Here is a 23535-nt window from a genome sequence, read left to right as displayed (position 1 = left end):
CCTCTGGTGGTTACTGAAAATTCTTTGCTCCTGTGCGCCACAGTCCCACACTGGAGCCACCGCTCACACCCACTGCCAGTGTCCGGCACTGGTCCCATCAGAGGGTGTGAGCGGCAGCTGTTGGCCCTGATCACCCCTAAGGGCTTCTACACCTCCCCCTGCACCAGCCCTAGTCACTCCACGCTGACAGTGCATGGGAACGACGGTGGTGGGAGCCAGGCTGCTGGCAGACAGAGGACCAAGGGCTGCAGCGGAAGGGGCCAGGTAGAGGCACGGAGGATGAGCTGAAACCGGCCCCTGTCCCTACCGCAGCCTTGTGGCCCACAGTTCCTTTCAAGGTGTACGAATTCATGCACTGGGCCCCTAGTCCATATATAAAAGCCTAAGCGACCGTTATGGCAGAACGACCAGTTGCTATGATGTGCACTGACCACCAGGGGGCAGACGTTCAATGCAGGAGCTGCCCCCTGGTGGTCAGTGCGTTCCCACAGAGGGAGCACTGCTCAGCCAGAAGCTGAGTTCATGGCTGGCGAGCTCAGCGGCGGTGGCAGGACCCTCTCCCACCTCTGCAGCAGCACTAAGGAATAATGAGCCAAGCGGTAAGGAGCAGCTAGCAAGCAGGCAGTAAGAAGTGAGGAGTCCCAGACTGCAAGAGGGTGCAGGCCAGGCTGAGGAACGACCCCCCCCCCCCCACAAGTGCACAAATTTTGTGCACCGAGCCTCTAGTGAATTGATAACTAGATAGGCACGAAAATCAAAGAAGAGTCAAGGACATTTCAATGTGCCCTTGGGAAGAATGTAGTAGAGAGGGAGAAATTGATGATGCTAGACAGAAAGGTAATCTTTGTAAAAGTACTTTTTTTGTTAATAATTTCTGCATATATGCATTTATTTCTACTGTTTATTTCACCTAGGAATTTTTTAGCTTAGAGTCTCTACTTCTCTGATATTAACATAGGACCAGAGATATATTAAAAGTTACACATTTTAATAGAAAGAATATCTAATCCTCCATTTGTGAGAAAATGCCCCAAAGAACTATATTTGGATACTAGAGGCCCAGTGCGTGAGATTCGTGAACTCGGTGGGGTGTGTGGGGGGGGGTCCCTCAGCCCAGCCTGTGCCTCTCACAGTCCAGAAGCCGTCAGTCGGACATCCTCAGTGATGCAGCAGAGGCAGGAGAGGCTCCCGCCACCGCCGCTACACTGGCCAGCTGTGAGCCCAGTTTCTGGGCTTCTGGCTGAGCAGCACTCTCCCTATGGGATCACACTGACAACCAGGGGGCAGCTCCTGCATTGAGCATCTGTCCCCTGGTGGTCAGTGTGCGTCATAATGACCGGTCGTTCCGTAGTTCGGTCGATTTGCATATTACCCTTTTATTATATAGGATATGAGATCCTTAGACATGCAAATTCTCACAGCCTTAAAATTATTCATCCCTGATATTCTCCATGTATACCAGCTACATAGTCACTCAAGTTTATGACTCAGCTCCTGACAAGCTGAATTACATTTCCCCTAAGGTCATATTGTTCAGGCCACTGTACCTGTACCTTCACACCACCCCCAATGTGTCTACCTCAGGAACAGCCTCCTGCCATATTCTCTAGGCAGCCTCCCTCCCTTGAATCTGCACTAACCTCTGCATATCGCTTCTCCATGTTTTCTTTCTATAAAGGTAACTGGGACCCAAGAGAGTGTTACAAACAAAGATTACAGTTAAGTCAACTCTGTGAAACTGAAGTTCATTTAACAAAAACAATAATATTTTTTTAAATAATGTCTATGCTTGGAGAAAACACAAGCAATACAGTAAAGAAGCAGAAGAACTCAAAATTCAACTAAGATGACATCCCCAGAATCAACCACCATTACCATTTTGCTCAATGTCCTCCAAATTCACTGTAATCCTGAATTTTCCTGCATCGCAGAGACCTGCCCTGGAATTGCAGAAACACTCCCAGACAGCTCCTGTTTTGGTTTACTACAATGAGTATCACAGGGGGCTTGCCTTATTTTCTTTTGTATTTCTTGTGCTTAGCACAAACACTGGCACTGTAGAGGACCCACTTATGTTTGTGAAATTAATGAACAAGGGCATATCTGACTGAAAAACAGCAACAGCAAGAACAATGCAGTTTCCTGACATCCCCGACAGATGAAGAAATTGAACTGCAGAAAGAAAGGCAAATTCAGCTGTCCTGAAGGGGAAGCATGGAGTACTGGAAGGTTTGTGGTCTTTGCTTTAAAACAGATCCAAATAGAAGTGATATTTCAAATGAACGTGAAAATATATTTTAAATAAATATGGCTGATATATTTGGTAAATAATATAAAGAAAACTAAAGTTACAGCCTTATTTCATGCCTTATGAAACCATGTAAGAATGAGAAGACCATGTAGGTAAGCATAGCTTTAGGATAAGAACAGAATAACAAAAACATGGATATAAGTGGAAGGATCAATTGCTTGACAACACAAATTGAAAAAGACCTTTAAAAATTGAAAGGCAAGTGGAAAACTATTTTGAAGTATTAGATTGATAGTCTCAACATATAGAGCTCTTATGAATCAGTAACATACAAGCACTAATTGGCCAAGGAAATGAAAAAGGTAATTCATAAAAGAAGAAATACAAATTGACCATTCATATTGGATTTTATAGGACTATGTGTATTATAGGGCATAAAGATGCTAGGATTTAAGAAAGAAAAATTAAAAGAAGACAACTTTTTGCCTTGGCTAGTGTGGCTCAGTCAGTTGAGCATCATCCTGTGCACCAAAAGGTCGCAGGTTCAAATCCCAGTCAGGGCACATACCTAGGTTGCAGGTTCGATATCCCCAGTCTGGGTGAGTGCGGGAGGCAATGTTTTTCTCTCTCTCTCCCTCTCCCTTTCCCTCTCTCTAAAAATCTTTTTAAACAATTCAAATAAAAGAATACAACTTTTCTTTTGCCTACAAAGTTGGCAAAAGATTAAAAAGGATAGTAATCATTGTTGATGACAATATAAAAAATAGGTGTTCTACACTACTGGTTGAATTGTATATGGGAATAACTATTCTAGGGGTCAACTTAGCAATATATATATCAAAATTCTTTCAAATGTGCATGCCAATTTACTTATCATTTGCAAAATTAAGAATTTATCACAAAGAAGTTTTTAAACTTGTGTGCAAAGATGTTAACTGTGGTGAGCTTTTGGGTTATGTTTTTTCTTTTGTACTTTTTATTATTTTCCAAGTGTTCTGAATTAACTTAGATATTTTAATTAAAGATAAATAATAAATGAACACTTTCAGTTAAATATGGTAGATAGAACATGAATATTTACCTCCATTTCCTCCCCAAGACAAAATAAGGAACATGTGATTTTTTATGGCATAAACCCCAAAAGACAGTGAGAGTAGGAAAAGAAAATTTTGGAAGCTGAAAGTAAAGGAAGAGAAATAACTGATTTAGCAAAACTGAACAAACAGTAGGAAAGCCAAGATGCAACCAGATTCACATCATAGACTTTCAAAGGGCTCGGACTTGGAAGCACCAGGTTCCTTTGGTAGTGAAGAAAAACATAGGGCTGGAACAGAGGTTTGGCTGAAAGCTTGCTTGGAAAGCAGACCCTACCAGCTCTTCTTTCCAACTTCCACAAAGGGAAGAAACTTGGAGGGTTTTTCCCACTCGCTGAAGAGGTATAATGGAATATCTCTGAGTTAGGTAATGTCAGGCAGAAGTGAGGACAGGAGGACTCTATGAAGAGAAGGACTAAGGGAAAGTATGCATATTGACTATCTCAGGGTCTAGCCTTCTTTCCCCTTTTGACTCTAAGAAGGTTAACAGCCCGAATTACATCTTCTGGGAAGAAGACTCAAAAATTCTTCTCTTGAGAACAAACTGATAGTTGCCAGATTGGAGGGGTCTTGGGTGTGAAAAAGGTGATGGGGTTAAGAAATATAAATTGGAGGTTATAAAGATGGGGATGTAAAGTACAGCACAGGGAATATAGTCAGTAATATTGTCACAACTAACCATGGTGTCAGATGGGTACTAGGCTTATCAGGTGATCACTTCATAAGTTGCATAAATGTCTAACCAGTATGCTGTACACCTGAAACTAACATAAATATTGAATGTCAACTATAAATGAAAAAAAAACTTTTTAAGAAGAAGAAAAGTAAAGAAACAGTAATCTTAACCCAAGAGAGAATGAAAAGAAATCCCAGAATGATAGTTGTGCAGTAAGCAATTAAGTCCAAATTAGAACCCGGAGAATTCAGCAAGCACTAAAACAAAAAAGAAAGGAAGGAAGAAAGAAAAGAAAAGAAACAAAATGGTGTATTCATAAAGAAAATGGATCCATAAAAGAAATAGTACAATTTTAAGTGGATAATTTTATGCATGAATATGTAAAATGATGAATGTATAAAGCAATAATAAAGTAAGTAGTTACAATAAGCTGTCCCTCTTCCCTTCTCCTGAAAGCTCTGCTTCTGCTGGTTTTTTGAGGTTTTTCTTCTCCTTCAAGAACCTGAGTGAGTTAACTTAAGATCTCATTTCCTTTTCTAGTTTTCAATCACATTACATAGTTTTCACTGAACATATATTTATATAATCTTAATATTATAAACTCTGGATATTGGCTTACAGTTTTTATAATCAGGCTATAGGTAAAGCATAAAGGGCATATATGGTTATAGAACAGAATCTTATATAATAAAGAAGTAATATGCAAATTAACCCTCACACCCTCATAAGATGGCTGCCTACAACCAGGCCAACAGGGTGTTAGTGAGGGATGACCAAATAACTGAACAGCAGGCTGCATGGGGTGACCAGGCCAGCAGGGGAGGGGGGGCCATGAGGGGCGACCAGGCCAGCAGGGGGGGCAGTAAGAGGCAACCAGGCCGGCGGGGGGGCAGTTAGGGGCAACCAGGCTGGTGGTGGGGGGGTGCAGTTGGGGGCGACCAGGCCGGCAGGGGGGGAAGTTGGGGGCAATTAGGCTGGCAGGGGGGGCAGTGAGGGGTGACTAGGCTGGCAGAGGGGGCAGTTGGAGGTGACCAGGCCAGCAGGGGGGGCAGTAAGGGGTGACCAGGTCAGCAGGGGGGGACAGTTAGGAGTGACCAGGCCAGCAGAGGGGGCAGTTAGGGGCAACCAGGCAGACAGGCAAGTGAGCGATTAGGAGCCAGTGGTCCAAGATTGTGAGAGGGATGTCCGACTGCTGGTTTAGGCCCGATACCCAGGATGGGGCCTAAACCGGCAGTTGAACATCCCCCAAGGGGTCCCAGATTGGAGAAGGTGCAGGCTGGGCTGAGGGTCCTCCCTCCCTGTGCACTAATTTTGTGCACCAGGCCTCTAGTGTATGTTATAAACCAACAGTGAAATGTAACAATATAGATGGCAGGGGTTAGGAGATAGATCAATATGGAACAGTGGCTCTAACCAGTTTGGCTGAGTGGATAGAACATCGGCCCACAGACTGAAGGGCCCTGATTCAATTCAGGTCAAAGGCACAGGTACCTCGGTTGCTGATTCATCCCTGGGCCCTGGTCTGGGCACATGCAGGAGGCAACCAATTGATGTGTCTCTCTCACATCAATGTTTCACTCTGTCTCCCCCCCTCTTCCACTCTCTCTAAAAGTCAATGGAAAAATACTCTTGGGTGCGGATTAACAAAACAAACAAACAAAAAAGGGGAATGTAGAGAATTCAAGAGAAACTCTAAAATTGATAAGTCAAGATATAAAAGTTCAAAAATATTGTTTAAAGTTATAGTGGTAACCAAAGGAAGAACTGAAAATAAAATGTTACTAGCAGAAAGTAAAAGGAGTAAAAAAGATAAATTCATCATTATTATGGTGGGGAGACTATAAATACTGCCTAAAAATCTATGAATCAAGAAATAAAGGTAAATTCATATTATTTAGAATTATGGCAGTAACTATCAGAAAGACTAAAAGGAGAAAGTTTAAAAAGTTATTCCTAAGGAAGAGAATAGGCTGAGATGGGTAGAGAAGAAGGAAAACTTTGACTTTTCATTTATAAAATTTAATTCATTCTTTCATATCATTTAAAATATTTCTCATACCATTACCATGGGAAGGTATTATTTTTATAAGTTACTAGAGGCCCAGTGCACGAATTCATGTATGGGTGGGGTCCAGCCAGCCCACCCCGATCAAACTCCTGGTTGAACTCCTGGTTCAGGGGACAATTTACATATTAACCTATTATTATATTGGATAACACACATGCAAAAATTAACATGCTATTTAAAATTAAGATCATAAATCCCTAAATATGAGCTAAGACTTTCTTGGCTGAAGTCCCCCATTGATTAGATGGTCTGTGAGAACTCCCCAGTCTAACATTCAATGATTCAATAACCTGGGCCCCCTCCAAGGTTCTAAAGGAAAGACTACAAATTTGACTTCAGAAATGTCAACACCATCTCTTCTACAAGTACATAGTCAGTGCCTTTGACCCCCAATCTTATAAGTAGAGGAAGTCTCCCAGAGCATTTCTGCTCCCTTCCCTGATTTACAGCATCAGAGATAGAATGTGTTTTTGGAAACAATCCAGAGGACCATGTTTTCCCCAAGGCCTGCTGTGACAGAGATTATCTTTCTTATAGGATTTACACTGTACTTTTACATTAGGTATCTCACTTAATGTTCACAAGATATAAAAGTTACTTTGCAACAATGCTTTGAGACCGGGAGAATGTGTATAATGATGAGAAAACAGTCCCAGAGATGTAAGTCACAGCCCAGGAGCTCTCAGCTGCTAAATCATAAAGATAACAGCTCAGACATGTCTCTGACCCCAAGTACTGGTCTCTCCACTAAACTGGTTGCCTCTAGCATCTGTGAAAATTCAGTGACCCAATCTTCTTCAAACTTTTTAGAAAACAGAAAAAGAAGGAACACTGCCCAGATTCATTTTATTAGCTATTGTAAGCAAAGTATAAAAACTCAATAAGGACAGCCCAACCAGTGTGGCTCAGTGGTTGAGTTTCAACCTATGAACCAAAACGTCACCTTTCGATTCCTGGTCAGGGCATATGCCCAGGTTGCAGGCTTGATCGATCCCCAGTAGGGGGCATACAGGAGGCAGTCAATCAATGGTTCTCATCATTGATGTTTCTATCTCCCTCTCTCCCTTCCTCTCTGGAATCAATAAAAATATTTTTTAGATGTTATTTTAAAAACTCAATAAGGACAGTATTGGAAAGGAAAACTGAAGATCAATCTCATTCATGAACGTGAGTGTGGAAATCCTGAACAAAATATTAGCAAGCTGAATCCAGAAATTTAAAAAATGAAAAAAAAATAAAACATCATGACCAAATTGGGTTTGTTCCAGGAATGAAGGTTAGATCAACATTAGAACACATAGTAATGTAATTACTATTACTAGGAGAAAAATTATGTTGTGATCTGAATTGATGTAGGTAAGTATTTGATAGAAGTCAAAAGAACATTTGAGACAAAAAGCTAAAAAATTTTTTTTAATTTGCTATAAACTAGAAAGAGAAAGAAATGTCCTTAATATGATAAAAGGTATCTTCAAACTAACAAGAGCAAACTTTGTTCTCAATTGTAAAATGTTAACACAGGCTCTTTAAAGTCAAGAATAATAAAAGGTTATATACTATTCTCACTTCTGCTCAGCACTGTACTGGAATCCTACCTTGTCCCAAGGCAAGAAGTAAGGGAAGGGATAAGGTGTTTTTTAAGACTGCAAAACCAAACTGTCATTGTTTACAGATATTATGTTCCCCATAGAAAACTTCCAATGATCTATAAATTATTAGAATTAATAAAGTAGTAAATTTTCAAGGCATAAAATCAATATATGAGTCAACTGCATCTCTATATATCAGCAAAAATAAAATTAGAAAATGCAGTTTTAAAAATATCAGTTACAATAGCAACAAAAAATAAGGTACCAAGGAAAAGTCCAGCAAAAGATGTGCAAGACCTTTTGGAAAAAGTTTAATATCTTTGATGAAAGATATTAAATAAGACCTCAATAAACAGAATGACATAATTTTTCCATTGGTAGGAAGATTGAATATCTTAAAGATCTCATTTCTCTCCAAATGGTTCTATAGATTCAATAACAATCTCAACAAGATGTTTTGTGGAGCTTTACAATCTAATTCTGAAAAATATAAAAAAGAGCCTAGGGCAAAGAATAGCTCAGACAAATGAATGGGTTCCACCAGAATCAAGGCAAAGTATACAGCTTCAGTAATTAGGATTGTGTATCATTAACACAAGGATAATAAACACACAAGTCACCCCAGCCAGGTGGCTCAGTTGGATGGAGTCTCTTGCACCAAAAAGGTGGTGGGTCAATTCTGGTCAAGGCAAATACCTAGGTTGTGGGTTGGATTCCCAGTCTGGGCATGTACAGGCAACCTACTGATGTTTCCCTCTCCCTCACTCTCTGTCCCTCTCTCTCTAAAATCAATAAACATATTCTCAAGTGAAGAGTTTTTAAAAACACTGACAATTGGAACAAAAAAATGAACCCAGAAACTAATCCATGTTTAGATCAAACAGGGTGTGCAATAGATGTGGCACTGTAGATCAGGAGTTATCCACGTAGAATAAAATGCAGATGGATTCCTGCCTCACACTATACATAAGAACCAATTCCATGTGGATCAAGAACTAAACAGGAAAAGTGAGACTTTAAAACTTTTTTAAAAACAACCAAAAAATATTCTAATGATCTGTTGATAGGGAATGATTTTTAAACAGGCAAGAAAGGCACAAACCATAAAGAAAAAAATAATAAATTGACTAATAATAAAAACTTCTGTTCAGCAAAGTCACCGTTGGAAAGTGAAAAGACAAGTTTCAAAGAGAAGATATGTGTAAAATATAACCAACTAAGAATTGTTATGGAGAATATGTGAAGGATCCCAATGAATAAGAACAAAAAAGTACAGGAAATATAGAGAAGGCATGAACAGGCATATCTGTGAAAAAGGAAACATGAATGGCCAATGTACAGGAATATATACACAGGGTGTCACAAAAAAATGTATACACACTTTGAATAATTATAAAGGCAATATTTATTAAAACACAGTTCATTTTCAAAATGTAATAGAATCTACAGACTTTGTATCTTTTGGGGGATGCCTTGTATAGACACACTCAACCTCATTATTAATCATGGAACTGAAAATTAAGATGACAATAAAATAACTTCTCAAAACAAAAATTCAACAAAACCCAGCATTGGCAAGGATGTAGAACCACAAATATTCTCACACACTGCTGGCAGGAGTGTAGATTGGCTCAACCACATTAGAAAGCAATTTGACATGACTGTGAGCTGATCTACTCAACTTTCATTCCCAAGATATTCCCGTAGCTAGGCTGCATGGATATGATTAAGGTTTGACCTGTCCAATGCTGTCAGTGAGACTTGAACTGATTTAAATAGGGAGAGAGGCAGGCTCAGGGGCATCCGCTTTGCTGGCAGGGATTATAATGGTGGCTTCCCAGTTTTAAAAGGTGGTTTCAGAGCAGAAGCAGCTTGTTCTGGAGCCAGCAGGTCTAACAGTGGCTTCCTGATTTAGCTGAAGTGGCTTCCTAATTGTCCCTAAGGCAGTGCGGCTTTGGAGCCAGAACTGTATTGGCAGCTTTCCAATTCAAAACACAGCTTCCTGACTAAGGGAAAAGTGGTAGCTTTCTTGGTGGCCCAGTCCTTTGGTGTGGCTTGGGAGCCATTCTTAGAAGCTCAGCCTGAAGTCTGTTCCTTCAACCCTCCCAATAATTCCATAAATGATCAATACCCTGTAATAAATCCCTTTCTGAGCCCCAGGGGCTTAGCAATGGACAATCAATTGTAGGGTGGGACCTTGCCCCAGGGTGACTTTTCCTCCCCTAGCATGTGGCTGGTCTTGTGCTTTGGACCCCCTGACCTTTCTTCCCTAGAGATTACATCTATGCTTCAGTTGTATTTCAGCTCCAGGCCCTGATCAGCAACAAAACCAACCTGGGCTGACCTCAGGACCAGCTGCATTGAATAAGGATCCCCTGACCTGGGACTGGCCAATCATTCAGTGGAGACCTGGACTCTGAATGGACACACCTGGAAAGCTACCGAATATTCTATTGAGATCTTCCCTTGGGACCTCCCCTAAAATCTCCACCACTAAAACCCTTAGGACAGAGGACCCAGTGAGCTCTCCCTCCCAGAGCCTTTACCTTTCCCTCCCCTTCCCCCAGGCACATTACCATTAGCTTCCTCACTCCCAAGCTCCAAGCACCCTTCCTTTCTTTACCTCCAAAACTTGTTTCCTAAGCCCATTTCTTCTAGGAATTATTTTTTCTACCTCTGTCATTTACCCAATAAATGTTCTTTTACCAAAAAAAAAATCCCTTTCTATTTTAATGAGCTAGGGTGCATTGTGTTCTTTGTAATTGTACTTTGATTGCTAGACCTAGCAAAGTTGTACTTGCATATCTCATACATTCCTGCAATTACATTCCTAGATATATACCCTAGAGAAGCTTTTGGAAATGTAGACTACAAATATATACAAGGACACTTATTGCAACATTTTTTGTAATAACAAAAAACTAAAAACAACCCAATGTCTATCAAGAGTAGAATAAATAAGTGGTATATATAAAAGAATGCTATACCGATATGAAAATGAATGACCTATAGCTTTATATATTGACATGGAGAAAATGCAAAAATAATGTTAAGTTAAAGTGACTCAAAATAATATATACAATGTGATTTTATTTACACAAGTTTAAAACTAAACAATATATTTTTGAATATATATAGTTAAGTGACAAAATCATGAAAGAAATATAGGAAGGGGTCAACAAAGAAATTAGAATAATCACTCTCTCTGGTAGGAAGAGACCAGGGTGTTATCAGAGAGGATACCCAGAAGGCTTCCAACAACACATTTCAATGCAAGCTGGGAACAATATGAAGTGCACAGTATCACCCGTGAAGTGTTCTCACCAAACATGTTTCATTTTAATCTAATCAAGCCTTTGGTTCTTTATAAATCCCAGATATAGAAAATACAGGGGACAGAGAAACAAGCTAACAATAGTATAAAGAAACCATCAGACAAATGCAGAATGTGGGGAATCCAGAGTGGCCCAATCACTTCAATAAGTCAATAACCTTAGGACATGGGAAGGGAAGAAATAATTGTTCTAGAAAAAGAGGGATATTGGTTGCATCCTGTTATGAACAAACCAGATACATAAGACATTTGGGGGATAATTGGAGAAATTTTAATATAGACTGAGGAATTATTAGTTTAAATAGGTATGATATTGGTACTGTGGTTATATAGGAGAATGTCATTTTTAGAGAAAAATGCTTAAGTATTGAGAGGTGAAGCTTCTGGATTATGTAATTTAACTCTTAAATAGTTTAGAAAATATTACACACTTATGTGCATGTATATAATTATACTAGAGGCCTGGTGCATGAAATTCATGCACGGGAGGGGGGGGTAGGTGTCCTTCAGCCCAGCCTGCACCCTCTCCAATCTGGATTCCCCCCTGGTGGGATTGGGCCTAAATGGGCAGTCGGACATCCCTCTCACATTCTGGGACTGCTGGCTCCCAACTGCTCACCTGCCTGCCTGCTTGATTGCCCCTATCTGTTTCTGCCTGCCAGCCTGATCACCCCCTAACCACTCCCCTGCCAGCCCGATTGCCCCTAACTGCCCTCCCTTGCCAGCCTGGTCGCCCCAACTGCCTCCCCTGCAGGCCTGATCGCCCCCAACTGCCCTCCCCTGCCAGCCTGGTTGCCCCCAACTGCCCTCCCTTGCCAGCCTGGTCACCCCCAACTGCCTTCCCCTGATGGCCTGGTTGCCCCCAACTGCCCTCCCCTGCCAGCCTGATCACCCCCAACTGCCCTCCCTTGCAGGCCTGGTCCCTCCCAACTGCCCTCCTCTGCTGGCCATCTTTTGGTGGCCATCTTGTGTTTACATGGGGTGGCCATCTTTGACCACATGGGGTGGCCATCTTGTGTGTTGGAGTGATGGTCAATTTGCATATTACCTCTTTATTATATAGGATATGAAGCATATGTGACATAATATTAAAAACTGGTAAATCTAGATATAGATTTTATGTGTGCTTATTGTACTCTTCTTTCTACTTTTCTGTGTTATTTAAATGTTTGTAATAAAAGACAAAATAAACAAAAGATAAAAATGCAAAAAAATAATCAAAGTGCTAAATAATACAATCAATCATTGTTTGATTTGACAAATATTTGATACATATATATGCACAATAATTTCAATGAGAAAATAGAATATGTCCTAGAAAGAGGTTCTCAGTATAAATTATGTGCTAAGTAAAAAAAGAAAAAAAATACCAAGTTATCCATAGATGTTAGAATATGACATCAACTCCTTAACAGACCTATTTTCACATTCCCATCACAGAACTGCTTCACTCTGAATTCACAGTTTCAAGCCTTTCTAGGTCGTTCAGGACAGAAAATCAGAGTGTGAGCTTCCTAGAGACCCTTTTCTTGCCAGAAAGCATACATCGAGTGAGATGGCACTCTGAAGATAGCTGTTCAAAGGGTCAGTAGTTAATTCTTCATGAGGATTTAGCAATAAAGGGTTCTGAACCTCAATTACATGTACGGATTTAAAAGGATGAAAAATAAAATTTTCTTTAAGGAAAAATTTTCCCTCCAAAAAAGGGAGCAAAGCTCACTTTTAAAGGACCACAACTCTCAGAATCATGATTACTGAGTAATCAGTATTTCTTGGTTTAATCAATCTTTGTTGGGTAATTGGATTCCTCCAAAAATAATATTTTTTTTATAAAGCAAGAGTAAGATTGTGTACAGGAGGCTTTTAGATGGCAATGGTCTCTAAGTAGAGTCCCTGAAGGGAAAGGGGACCTCTCACTTCCCACTCATTTCTCAGGCAATAAAAACAAATCTCCACCCTACCCCAGCATACATACCCCTACAAACACTGCAAGGCAATCCTGAATTCCAGACTCACTGGCCTCTTCTGACCTCTTATCCTTCTCAGTAATTGCAGTTAATAACAGTAGCCCCTATTGACTGTCCACTCCCTCCTTCATATAGCACTTCCCTCCCTGCACCAGGAGACAGGTATTGAGCTTCTTCTGCTACCTTCTGGCCACATCTGTCATCTCTTTAACTCACTCTGCTTCCTTTCTCCAGAGACCACATGTAGGCATTTCACAAAGACACACTCTTCACTGACCCTTAAAAAGCTCACCCCTTTCACAGCTTCAACTATCTCCTCTATACAAATGACTCTCAAGCTTTCATCAGTGTAGCCTTAACTTTATTCTTGAGTCCCAGACCCAAATTTCCAACTACCTGCTGGAAATCTGCCCTCGTCCTAGTTGAACCACAGGTATTTCAAACTCCATCAGTTCAACATTGAAAACCTACTTATTCTGCACGTTCAACTCTTCTGTTTCCTCATAAGAAAGATATATTGTAAATTCTAATGTGATAGCCACAAAGAACACTCATGTTATTATCACTGAGTATCACTATCCTCTCAGCTCCCCTGGAGCTCAACTTAATACCTCCATTCTCCTTTCACAGTCCCTTGGTGCTCATTTTCCTGGTTGTGTATTGGCCCGGGGCGGGGGGGGGGGGGGGCAGGGGGGGGGCGGTGGAGATGCTACTTTATACACACAAGTCCCAGAGCCCGTTCCGCAGGTTTGAAAACCACTACTCTGGACACACATTTTTTAGATCAAATAAGATTGAGGAGGGACATTGGACAGCCCTGAAAAACTGCTTTTCCTGGCTGTGATTTGTTGCAATGCCCTTAGCCTCTCGAAAGATGCTACAAGAAGCAGCACCATTAAACTGCTGCTGCTCACCCCACAGAGGTATGAATGTTCGCATCACACCACAGAGGGTGCCTTTTATGAGGCAGAGCCCTTGCCTGCTGAGGAAACAAGCAGAGGAGAGGCAGGCCGGAGGTCCCCTGAAGGGAAGCATAGATTAGGGTTAGTGACCCACTTGTTCCTTAAGAACACCTATTTCAACCTAAGCACATTCCTGGAAGGAGATGGATTTCAAACACATTCTAAAGAAACTCATCTCAGGGGACAGAGCAGGTAGGGATGGAAAGGAGGCAATGGAAAGGGAGAGGAAATCAGTCCCTATCCCTGCCTCAGCCAAAGCTCCTCTTCTTTTTTTTTTTTTTTTTTTTTAAATATATTTTATTGATTTTTACAGAGAGGAAGGGAGAGGAATAGAGAGTCAGAAACATCAATGAGAGAGAAACATCGATCAGCTGCCTCCTGCACACCTCCTACCCGGCATGTGCCCGCAAACAAGGTACATGTCCTTGACCAGAATGGAACCTGGGACCTTTCAGTCCGCAGGCCGACACTCTATCCACTGAGCCAAACCGGTCAGGGCCAAAGCTCCTCTTGCATATGCTTTCCTTGTGGATCTGCCATGCTTTTTAACAAAAGATTCCATTTGAACAAAGTGTTCTGTAACGTTTAAGATAGTTTTTAAAACTACTATTATTGTGCCCTGGCTGGTGTTGCTCAATGGTTAGAGTGTCGGCCCATGCACAGAGGGTAGTGGGTTCAAGTCCTGGTCAAGGGTATGTACCTGGGTCCCTAGCCCTTGTGGGTTTACATGCGGAAGGCAACCAATCAATGTGTCTCTCTCACATCAATGTTGTTTCTCTCTCTCTCTCTCTTCCTCTCTCTCTCTCTCTTTCTCTCTCTTTCTCTTCCTCCCCCTCCCTCTCTTCCACTCTCTCTGAAAAAAACAATGGAAAAAATATCCTCAGGTGAGGATTAACAAAACAAAAACAAACTGTTATTGGGAAGCAGATTGCAGCAAAGTAAATTGGAGACCAACCACAGAAGGCCTTGAATTCTAAACGAAGGCATTCCGATTTCTACTTCAGGTCAGTGGGGAATCACTCACTGCAAGCCTTAATAGAAGAAAGAGGATGATGAAAGCAATGTTTGAGAGAGACCAACTTAGTTACATTGTTCAGGATAGAGACCAAAGTTGGGAGATAATGTTTAAGCACCAACTGCCAGCTATTTTATATAATAGGGGCCTGAATAGGAATAAAAAAGGGAAAAAAGATGCAAGGGACATTTCTAAAGGGAAAATTCTGGACTTCGTAATTAATTAAAACTGGAAATAGAAGAAAGAAAGAAGTCCAAAATTATGTCCAGATTTTTCGATCACATGACTGGAAAATGATTGTGTCAATAACAGATATACTCCATTTCTTAGGCCATTTGGGCTGCTACAAAAGAATTCTAGGGACTGAGTAGGTTAGACAACATTTATCTTCACAGCTCTGGAGACTGGGAAGTCCATCAAGGCACCAGCAGATTCGTTGTCTGGTGTGGGCTCACCTCCGGCTCATAGACACTGTCTTCCCACTGTGTCCTCACATGGTGGAAGGGTCAAGGGTGCTCTTTGGGTCTCTTTATAAGGCATTAATCCCATTGATGAGGGTTTCAAGCTTACCTCCCAAAGGTTCCCATGTCCTAATATAATCACATTGGGCATGAGGTTTCAAATTATAAATTTAAGGGGAACACAACCAACCAGTAAATGGCAAGCCAGAGATATGTGGGGAAGGGACAAGGCACTTCATTTTGGGCTTAGGGAGTCAAATCGACAGTAGGACACAATGGTCACTACATATAACTTCCATTGATTCACATAATCATCCCTATTCATCCTCGAGGACTGCCAACCTGCTTCCTAAATCTTTGCTTCATCTCTGTCTTTAGTACATTACATAGACCAGGTTACCATCACCTCTCACCTGAACCACTCCCAAAAACACTCTGGTCCTTCTCCAATCTTATCTTTATGCAGCAGCCACATAATCTTTACAGAATGAAAAACTAATTTATTTGACCCTCCTGATTTAAGAAGTTTTCAGTGCCACCCTTTTGATAATCCTTTTCTGTGTTTTTATTTGTTTGTTTTTGTTAATCCTCACCCAAGGATATTTTTCCATTGATTTTTAGGGAGATTGGAAGAGAGGGAAATCAGAGAGAAACATCATTGTGAGAGAAACATGTCAACCTGCACAAGGGAGGAGCCTGCAACCAAGGTACGTGCCCTTGACCGGAATCAAACCCGGGACCCTTTGGTCCACAGGCAGATGCTCTATCCACTGAGCCAAATCAGCTAGGCTTGATCATCCTTTTGAAAGATGGAGTTATGCTGGCTTAGTCCATTCCATACCTATCTCTCCAACCTCATTGTAAACAGTGCTAGTTATATTAAATTGTTTCATGCCCTGCTCTTTGTTCACGTGGTTGAACACTCTCCACCCACCCAGCTACCTCCAACCTCTAACACTGCCACCCTCTCCCCTAGTTAGCTCCCAGTCTTCCAATCTGACATCAATAATCTCTTCCTTGCCCTAACCGGTTTGGCTCAGTGGATAGAGCGTCGGCCTGCGGACTGAAGGGTCCCAGGTTCGATTCCGGTCAAGGGCATGTACCTGGGTTGCGGGCACATCCCCAGTAGGGGGCGTGCAGGAGGCAGCTGATCGATGTCTCTCTCTCATGGATGTTTCTAACTCTCTATCCCTCTCTCTTCCTCTCTGTAAAAAATCAATAAAATATATTTAAAAAAAAATAATAATCTCTTCCTTGGGGACCCTCTCCAACCCCCTTACCTAGTTTGATTTGCCCTATCATGGTTCTCGTGGGACCATGTAGCTATAATCAAGAAAAAAAGAGGGATATGCAAGTGAGAACAAAACAAGATATTCAAGCCTCCTGCTTATCTGCCAACTAGGAATATTTTGTTTCTTCTCTCAACAGTTATCTCCTTGCAATAACATGACAGGTAGCCAGTGTAAGTCCTCTGAGGTGGCATGTATTTGTCCCAAGAAGTCAACTGTCCAGGAAAGATAAATAAGAACTCTGTGTAGTTCTTTCTGGTAGCCATTGTTACAGCTGCTCCGTCAGGCTAGATCGGAGTCCATGGTTTCCTGTTCACTCCTACTCTACCTGGCAGGTCCTAGCATCACAAAAAAGAAAATCAGAACCTGAATCTAAGGATTTGCATTAAGAATAAAATCTAGACTGGGAAATGGTTGTGGGTCCCAGCCTAAAAGATCCAGTGGGAAGATGAAAGCCAGTGAACTTTCCCACAAGCTATCACCTCCATAGAATACCTGTAGCTGAGGGCTCTGTACCTCATAGTCACTGGAACCCCTAATATTTCCTGACCTGCACTGCCAGCACCAGCGCTGAGTCAGCCAGGAGACAAGGAAGGGAGAGGTCACGTGTTGTTCCTTAGACAAGTCAGGGAAATGAGGACACATTAATCTCCATATGAAATACAGGGCCTCCTTCAAAGTAGGCCTGAAACAATGCTTATTGATGAATAAGCAAACATTAACTAAAACCAAGCTTATCAGTGTCCCCTCTGAATCAGATTCTCCACCTGTTAGTCACACTCTGACTTCCCTCATTCTCCCAGGCTTCCAGGCCCGGTGAATGCCACCACAAAGTAGCAGTCCTAATATACTCTAATCATGCCATTCTTTGCCATAGTGCCCACTGCCTACACCAATAATTTGAAACTTAAGCTATACATCAGAGTCACCTACCGTGCTTTTCAAATATGCAGAGACAATGATCCCACCCTTGAAGATTCTGATGAGTAAAATGTGCCAAGCATTTATGTACAGTACTTTATTTTATTCTTTCCACATTTCCTGGGGTGAGGGGGTTATAGTCCTATCACCATTGGAGATGGGAAAATGAATTCCTTAGACTCAAGTAATTTATCCAAAATCACATATTTAGCAAATGATGGAACTGTAATTCAATGCCAAGCCTGTTGAATTTTTTATTATATCATATGACTTCTGGCCATCCAAATCCCTTACCTAGGTATTAAAAAATATGAGTTCTAAAATAGGTGCATTTATTGTATACAAATGATACCTTAATTAAAAAGTTAATATCATCTTCACTACATAATGCCAGGGTTCTTGTTCCAGCATCTAGAAGGGTTCAGGAATCTGGAGAGGGGGCTGTGCGTAAATTAATCAAGAGTCCAGAGATGAAACATAATTTTGAAAGGCATTGAGTGGGGGCCAGAGGAGCTTAATTAAAGGAACTAAGTTCTCCTCATCTCAAGACCCCTTTCTTCTTATTAACACAAATTGTCCGAAGGCCAGGTAGATATACACTTCAAAGGCCAGGGTTTAGTACACAAATCCATTGTCAGAATGGGGAATTGTCTTCAGCTATTCAGGTGTTTGGCCAACAGGAGGCAATAACATGTAGATTAAGATGCCCTGAGCTGTCTGGCAGCAAGATATCAATTTTTGCATCCTTTCAGGTTTGGGGAAATCCCTTTCAGCCACTCCAGATTCAGCCCTGCTGAACATGCTGGAATTGGCTTCCAACATCTCTCCCTTTTTGATTTTTTAAATTTAACAAGAATGTATGTTTTAAGATTTTTAAATTCAGTGGAAAGGACAGAGTTCTATCAAGTCCCTTTAAATTGCTGTCTAAGCATTAAAGGAATTAGTTTGCAGTCAGTTTCTTTCTGGGCCAACAGTTCTTTGAGTCCCAATTTCAATGTCCAACAGTTCCTTATGTGTACATGCCAGCAATGATATGCTAGCTCTGCATGGTGGACAAACAGTGGCAATGTAGGTCCGACCTTCTCTGGTTTGGTCCTGGGCAACCTGCAGTGACACACAGCTGCTGACTGCTAGTATGGCAAGGCGTCTTCACTATCTTCATTTCTGGACTGTTTTTCCTCTTGTCTTGGGGGCCACTGCTTATTTCCGTGGCTGTAGCAGTCCGGTCAGTTCCTCTCTGGATTCTGTTGTTGCAGGAATCCACACAGGCTTGGAGGAGTTTTCTGGAAATATACAAACATATTCTCGACCAAAGTTAATGAGAGTGAAGTTGCATCATGTTTTGGTAGCTCATTTGTCTTTAGCATTTGTTTTCTGGTTCATTAGTGTATTTAAAGTTATAAGTTTGCCTTTAAGTACTGCTTTAGCTGTATTACACAAATGTTATCATGTCATGTTTTCTTTAGTTCTAAATATATTTTTAAGCAAAATGTTATTTAATAATGTTATCTAGTTTCTAAACATGTAGGATTTTATTTTAGCTATCTTTTTTAAGATGTCAGTTTCATGATTGCATTGTAGTTAGAGGACATTTATTGAATGGGATTGATTTTTTAGAATTTACTGAAGCTTCCTTTATGGCTTAATAAATGATCTATTGTTGTAAATATTCTATGTATGTTCAAAAAGAATGCCTTTTTGTTTATTTTGAATCTATGCCTATTCTTTACATTGTATTTTCAGCTCATTCATTTCCATGCTATTTTTATTTCTATTTGATCTACAGTTCTTAGAGATGCATGTTAAAACACGGTGCAACTACAATTGCTGAGTATTTTTCCTATTTATTTATTGGATATAGTTCAAGATTGTATTGTCAGGTACATGGATGTTTATAATAATTATATTAATTTTCTACTGTTCTTTAAACATTTTAAAGCTGTGAAATAATACACACCCAGAAAGTTGATAAGTTTATACGTATAATTAAGGAAATATTTATGAAGTGAACATTCATAGAATCACTGCTAAGGTCAAGAAATAAAACATTGCCAACAATTAAAAACAAAATCAACTCTGACTTCAATTTACCTTCCCAGACTTTTCCAAGAGTAGTGTACCTTTTCCCAACAAACCTTCCATACAACACATACTTCTTAGGGATCAGGCTATTCATTGCCATGCCTTAACTCTGCCATTCATCACAGGGCCATTTCCATGCCTCTTCTTTCACTGTGAGTCATACTGGAGGGCCCCTTTCCCCATCCCCACCTGCTGAAAACCTGCCAGGCTTCAAATGGCCCCAAAAATGGTACCTCTGTGGAGCTTTCCTTCATTCTATCTGTGAGAGAGAATCTCTGCCCCTCTCCTCTTTGTATCTCTGCAACTTAAAAAAGAAAGTGCCCTTCAGCCAGTTTCTATTACACATAGGCTCCTTGAAGGCAGGTCCAAGGTTTTGCCATCCAAATTTCCCGTAGCTTCTGATTCAACATGAGGCATATGGTAAGTGCTCAGCAAATATTTTTGCATGTTTTACTCTTAAATCTTCTCAGCCAAAGACTCTAAAATGACTTACATAATAAATAATCAGAACAAGATGAATGAATGAATGAATGAATGAATGAATGAATGAATAAGAAAGAGGGGTTCAAACAGCTTTCAAAGTTTGCATAATGGGCCCCATCTGGATAATACACTCAACTAGTTCTTCCAACAGGCATCTCTATTCCACTTTATTTATACTCTGAGTGGCCAGATTATTATGATCTCTGAACACATAATAATCTGGCCACTCAGTATATATCCTATATAATAAAAGGCTAATATGCAAATTGTCCCCTCGACCAGGAGTTCGACCAGCAGGCATGCCGGCCAACTGCCCATGTCCCCTCCCCCTGGCCAGGCTGGTTGGACCCCACTCATATACAAATTCATGCACCAGGCCTCATATATATATATATATATATATATATATATATATATATATGCACACACTGAGTGGCCAGATTATTATGCATTCAGAGATCATAATAATCTGGCCACTCAGTGTATATACTAGAGGCCTGGTGCATGAAATTCATGCACTGGGGGGGGGGGGGTGTCCCTCAGCCCAGCCTGGGACCCCTCAGGTGATGTCCAACTGCCGGTTTAGGCCCGATCCTCTGGCCTAAACAGGCAGTCGGACATCCCTCTCACAATCCGGGACTGTTAGCTTCCAACTGCTTGCCTGCCTGCCTGCCTGATTGCCCCTAACTGCTTCTGCCTGCCAGCCTGATCACCTCCTAGCCCAGCCGTGGGCAAACTATGGCCCGCGGGCCGGATCCGGTCCGTTTGGCTGTTCTATCCGGCCCGCGGAGCCGAAAGAGCGGAGGGTTCTCTTGCTCTCCCCTCTGCTCCTTTACTTTGAATTTATATTAGTTCACACAAATACTCCATCCATGCTTTTGTTCCGGCCCTCCGGTCCAGTTTAAGAACCCATTGTGGCCCTCGAGTCAAAAAGTTTGCCCAACCCTGCCCTAACCGCTTTTGCCTGCCAGCCTGATTGACACCTAACTGCTCTCCTGCTGGCCCAATTGCCCCCAACTGCCCTCCCCTGCTGGCCTGGTTCCCCTAACTGCTCTCCCCTGCAGGTCTGGTTGCCCCCAACTGCCCTCCCTTGCAGGCCTGGTCACCCCCAACTGCCCTCCCGGCCATCTTGTGGCAGCCATCTTTGACCACATGGGGGCAGCCATCTTGTGTGAGGGCATGAGAGTCAATTTGCACATTACCTCTTTATCATATAGGATATAATATATATATATATATATATATATATATATATATATAAATATATATAAAAATATATATATTTATATATATATATATATATATATATATATATATATATATATGCCAGATTATTATGACCACCTGATGTTTGTAGGCAAATTAGCCGTACACTGCATCATATGGGATATGGAAGCCGAAGGCCTGTTCGAACACCTTTGCTGTCTGCAGTTACCAAGATAAAATGTCTCCAATTCGCACAGGAACACAAGGATTGGACAGTTGAGCATTGGAAAAAAAGTCATGTGGTCCGATGAATCACGTTTCCAGTTGCATCATGCAGATGGCAGAGTGAGAATTTCATGGAAACAGCATGAAAACATGCACCCCACGTGCATGAGTACAACCCTTCAAGCTGGTGGGGGCAGTCTTATGGTTTGGGGCATGTTTTCCTGGCATGATTTGGGCCCTTTAATTCATGTGGAACAATGTGTGAATAGCACAACATACTAAGTATCGTTGCTGATCAAGTTCACCCTACCATGTTGATGGCATATCCTAATGGAGATGGCTTCTTCCAACAAGATTGGTCACTAGCCTGGTGTATTGGTGACAGAGTCCAGAGAACAGGACCAAACCACAGTGTCCAGGGTAAATCAGACATTGAAGCTATTTTCTGAAAATCTTCCCTGAATAATCACTCTTTGTGTGTACGGGAGTTTGTCTCTTAGGTTGAACGGAGGAAGTGTGTATCCAATTTGGCCAGTGAGAAACTTCAACTGAGCCTACAGGAGGGCAGGCCATCACTGCAGTATCAAAGAAAAACAGCAGTTAGGTGGAAGCAGGCCCTACTGCCACCAATTTGAGGGGTTTCAGGCTAGGAGCATGTGGCAGGGAGAGACTCGGAATTCTGCACTTGAGCAATAATGACTCTGTTATCCCAAGTCATTGGCAGATATTGAAGTAATTTCCATTCCTGTGGGGTGGAGAGATGCCAGAAATTCCCCTGAATTTCTTCCTGGGCAAGGTCTCAAGTAGAAATGGTGACAGTGGCAAGGGGAGTAAAGAAGACAGAAATGGGCCCACACAGGTGGCTGCTATCTCCATTCCCAGCAATTGCGTCTTTGATTAGAAGTCCAGGACAGCCATGAGTGGGCAGGGCCACCTTCACAGGCAGAGCTGCAGGGCATTCATGACCAGGATGGCTGATGACACTGGGTTCTCTCAAGCCCTGTTCCTTATTGCACTGGGACCCTCCAGCCGGGGCAGAAAGAGGCTTTACTCCCTTTATTTATATACTCATTGACACCTGGAACAACTCCACTAGTCCCCAAGAGGGGGGAAGATTTAAAGTGTAAGAGCCAGAGAATTTAGAGCTTAAAATGGCTCCCATTTACAAGGAATTGGATGTGAGAGCAAAGAAAAACATTCACAGCTCATTTGCTACAGATATCTAAGCACGAGAACTAACAGGGAGGGCTTCCTCAGAGTCTTAAGCTCTACTAGGTATGTGACCTGGTCAACTCACTTAGCACAGAGGTGGTTCATCATTCCCACATCTATCAAGTGAGAGGGCCAAGTGAAACGCCCCTGAAAATGGGCCTGACTATTCTCTGGTTTCAAACCCTTATTCTACAAACAGGGAGTAAAGGCCAAGATCACACCGCCAGCTAGGAGCAGAGTAGGGTTAGAACCTACCTCCCCAGATCTGGTGCTTCTCTGCCTACCAGGCACCTCCATTCCTTTCACTCACGATTCCCAGCCCTGCTATTCATAGGAACAGTGAGAAAACGATCTCTCAGCTATAAGGTGAGAAGAAAGCTGGCCCCAAGATGGTGGCCTGTATGGTGCCACAGATGCCAAGAAAGGACCTCTCTGCCCCTTTAACCGTGCTCCCCTACAGAACTGACAATGAGCCAAATTCTACCAAGGGGATGATTAAAGGCAACTTGACTATCTGTACTATTCGAGATTCTTACAATCAAGTAGGTATTCATGTATTACTTAATTAAAATTGAGTACAGATTCTTAAAAATTCTACCATTAGATGCTTTTTTTTTTAACTTAACTACTTGATTGGTAAAACACAAATATCTCAGTGGTGGAGAGTGCACACTAAACTCCTTATGGATAATAAAAACAG

This window comes from Plecotus auritus, assembly GCF_963455305.1.
Source record: "Plecotus auritus genome assembly, chromosome: 2".
Taxonomy (NCBI): domain Eukaryota; kingdom Metazoa; phylum Chordata; class Mammalia; order Chiroptera; family Vespertilionidae; genus Plecotus; species Plecotus auritus.
The sequence above is the reverse complement of the archived record's forward strand: the minus strand, read 5'-3'. Positions refer to the sequence as shown.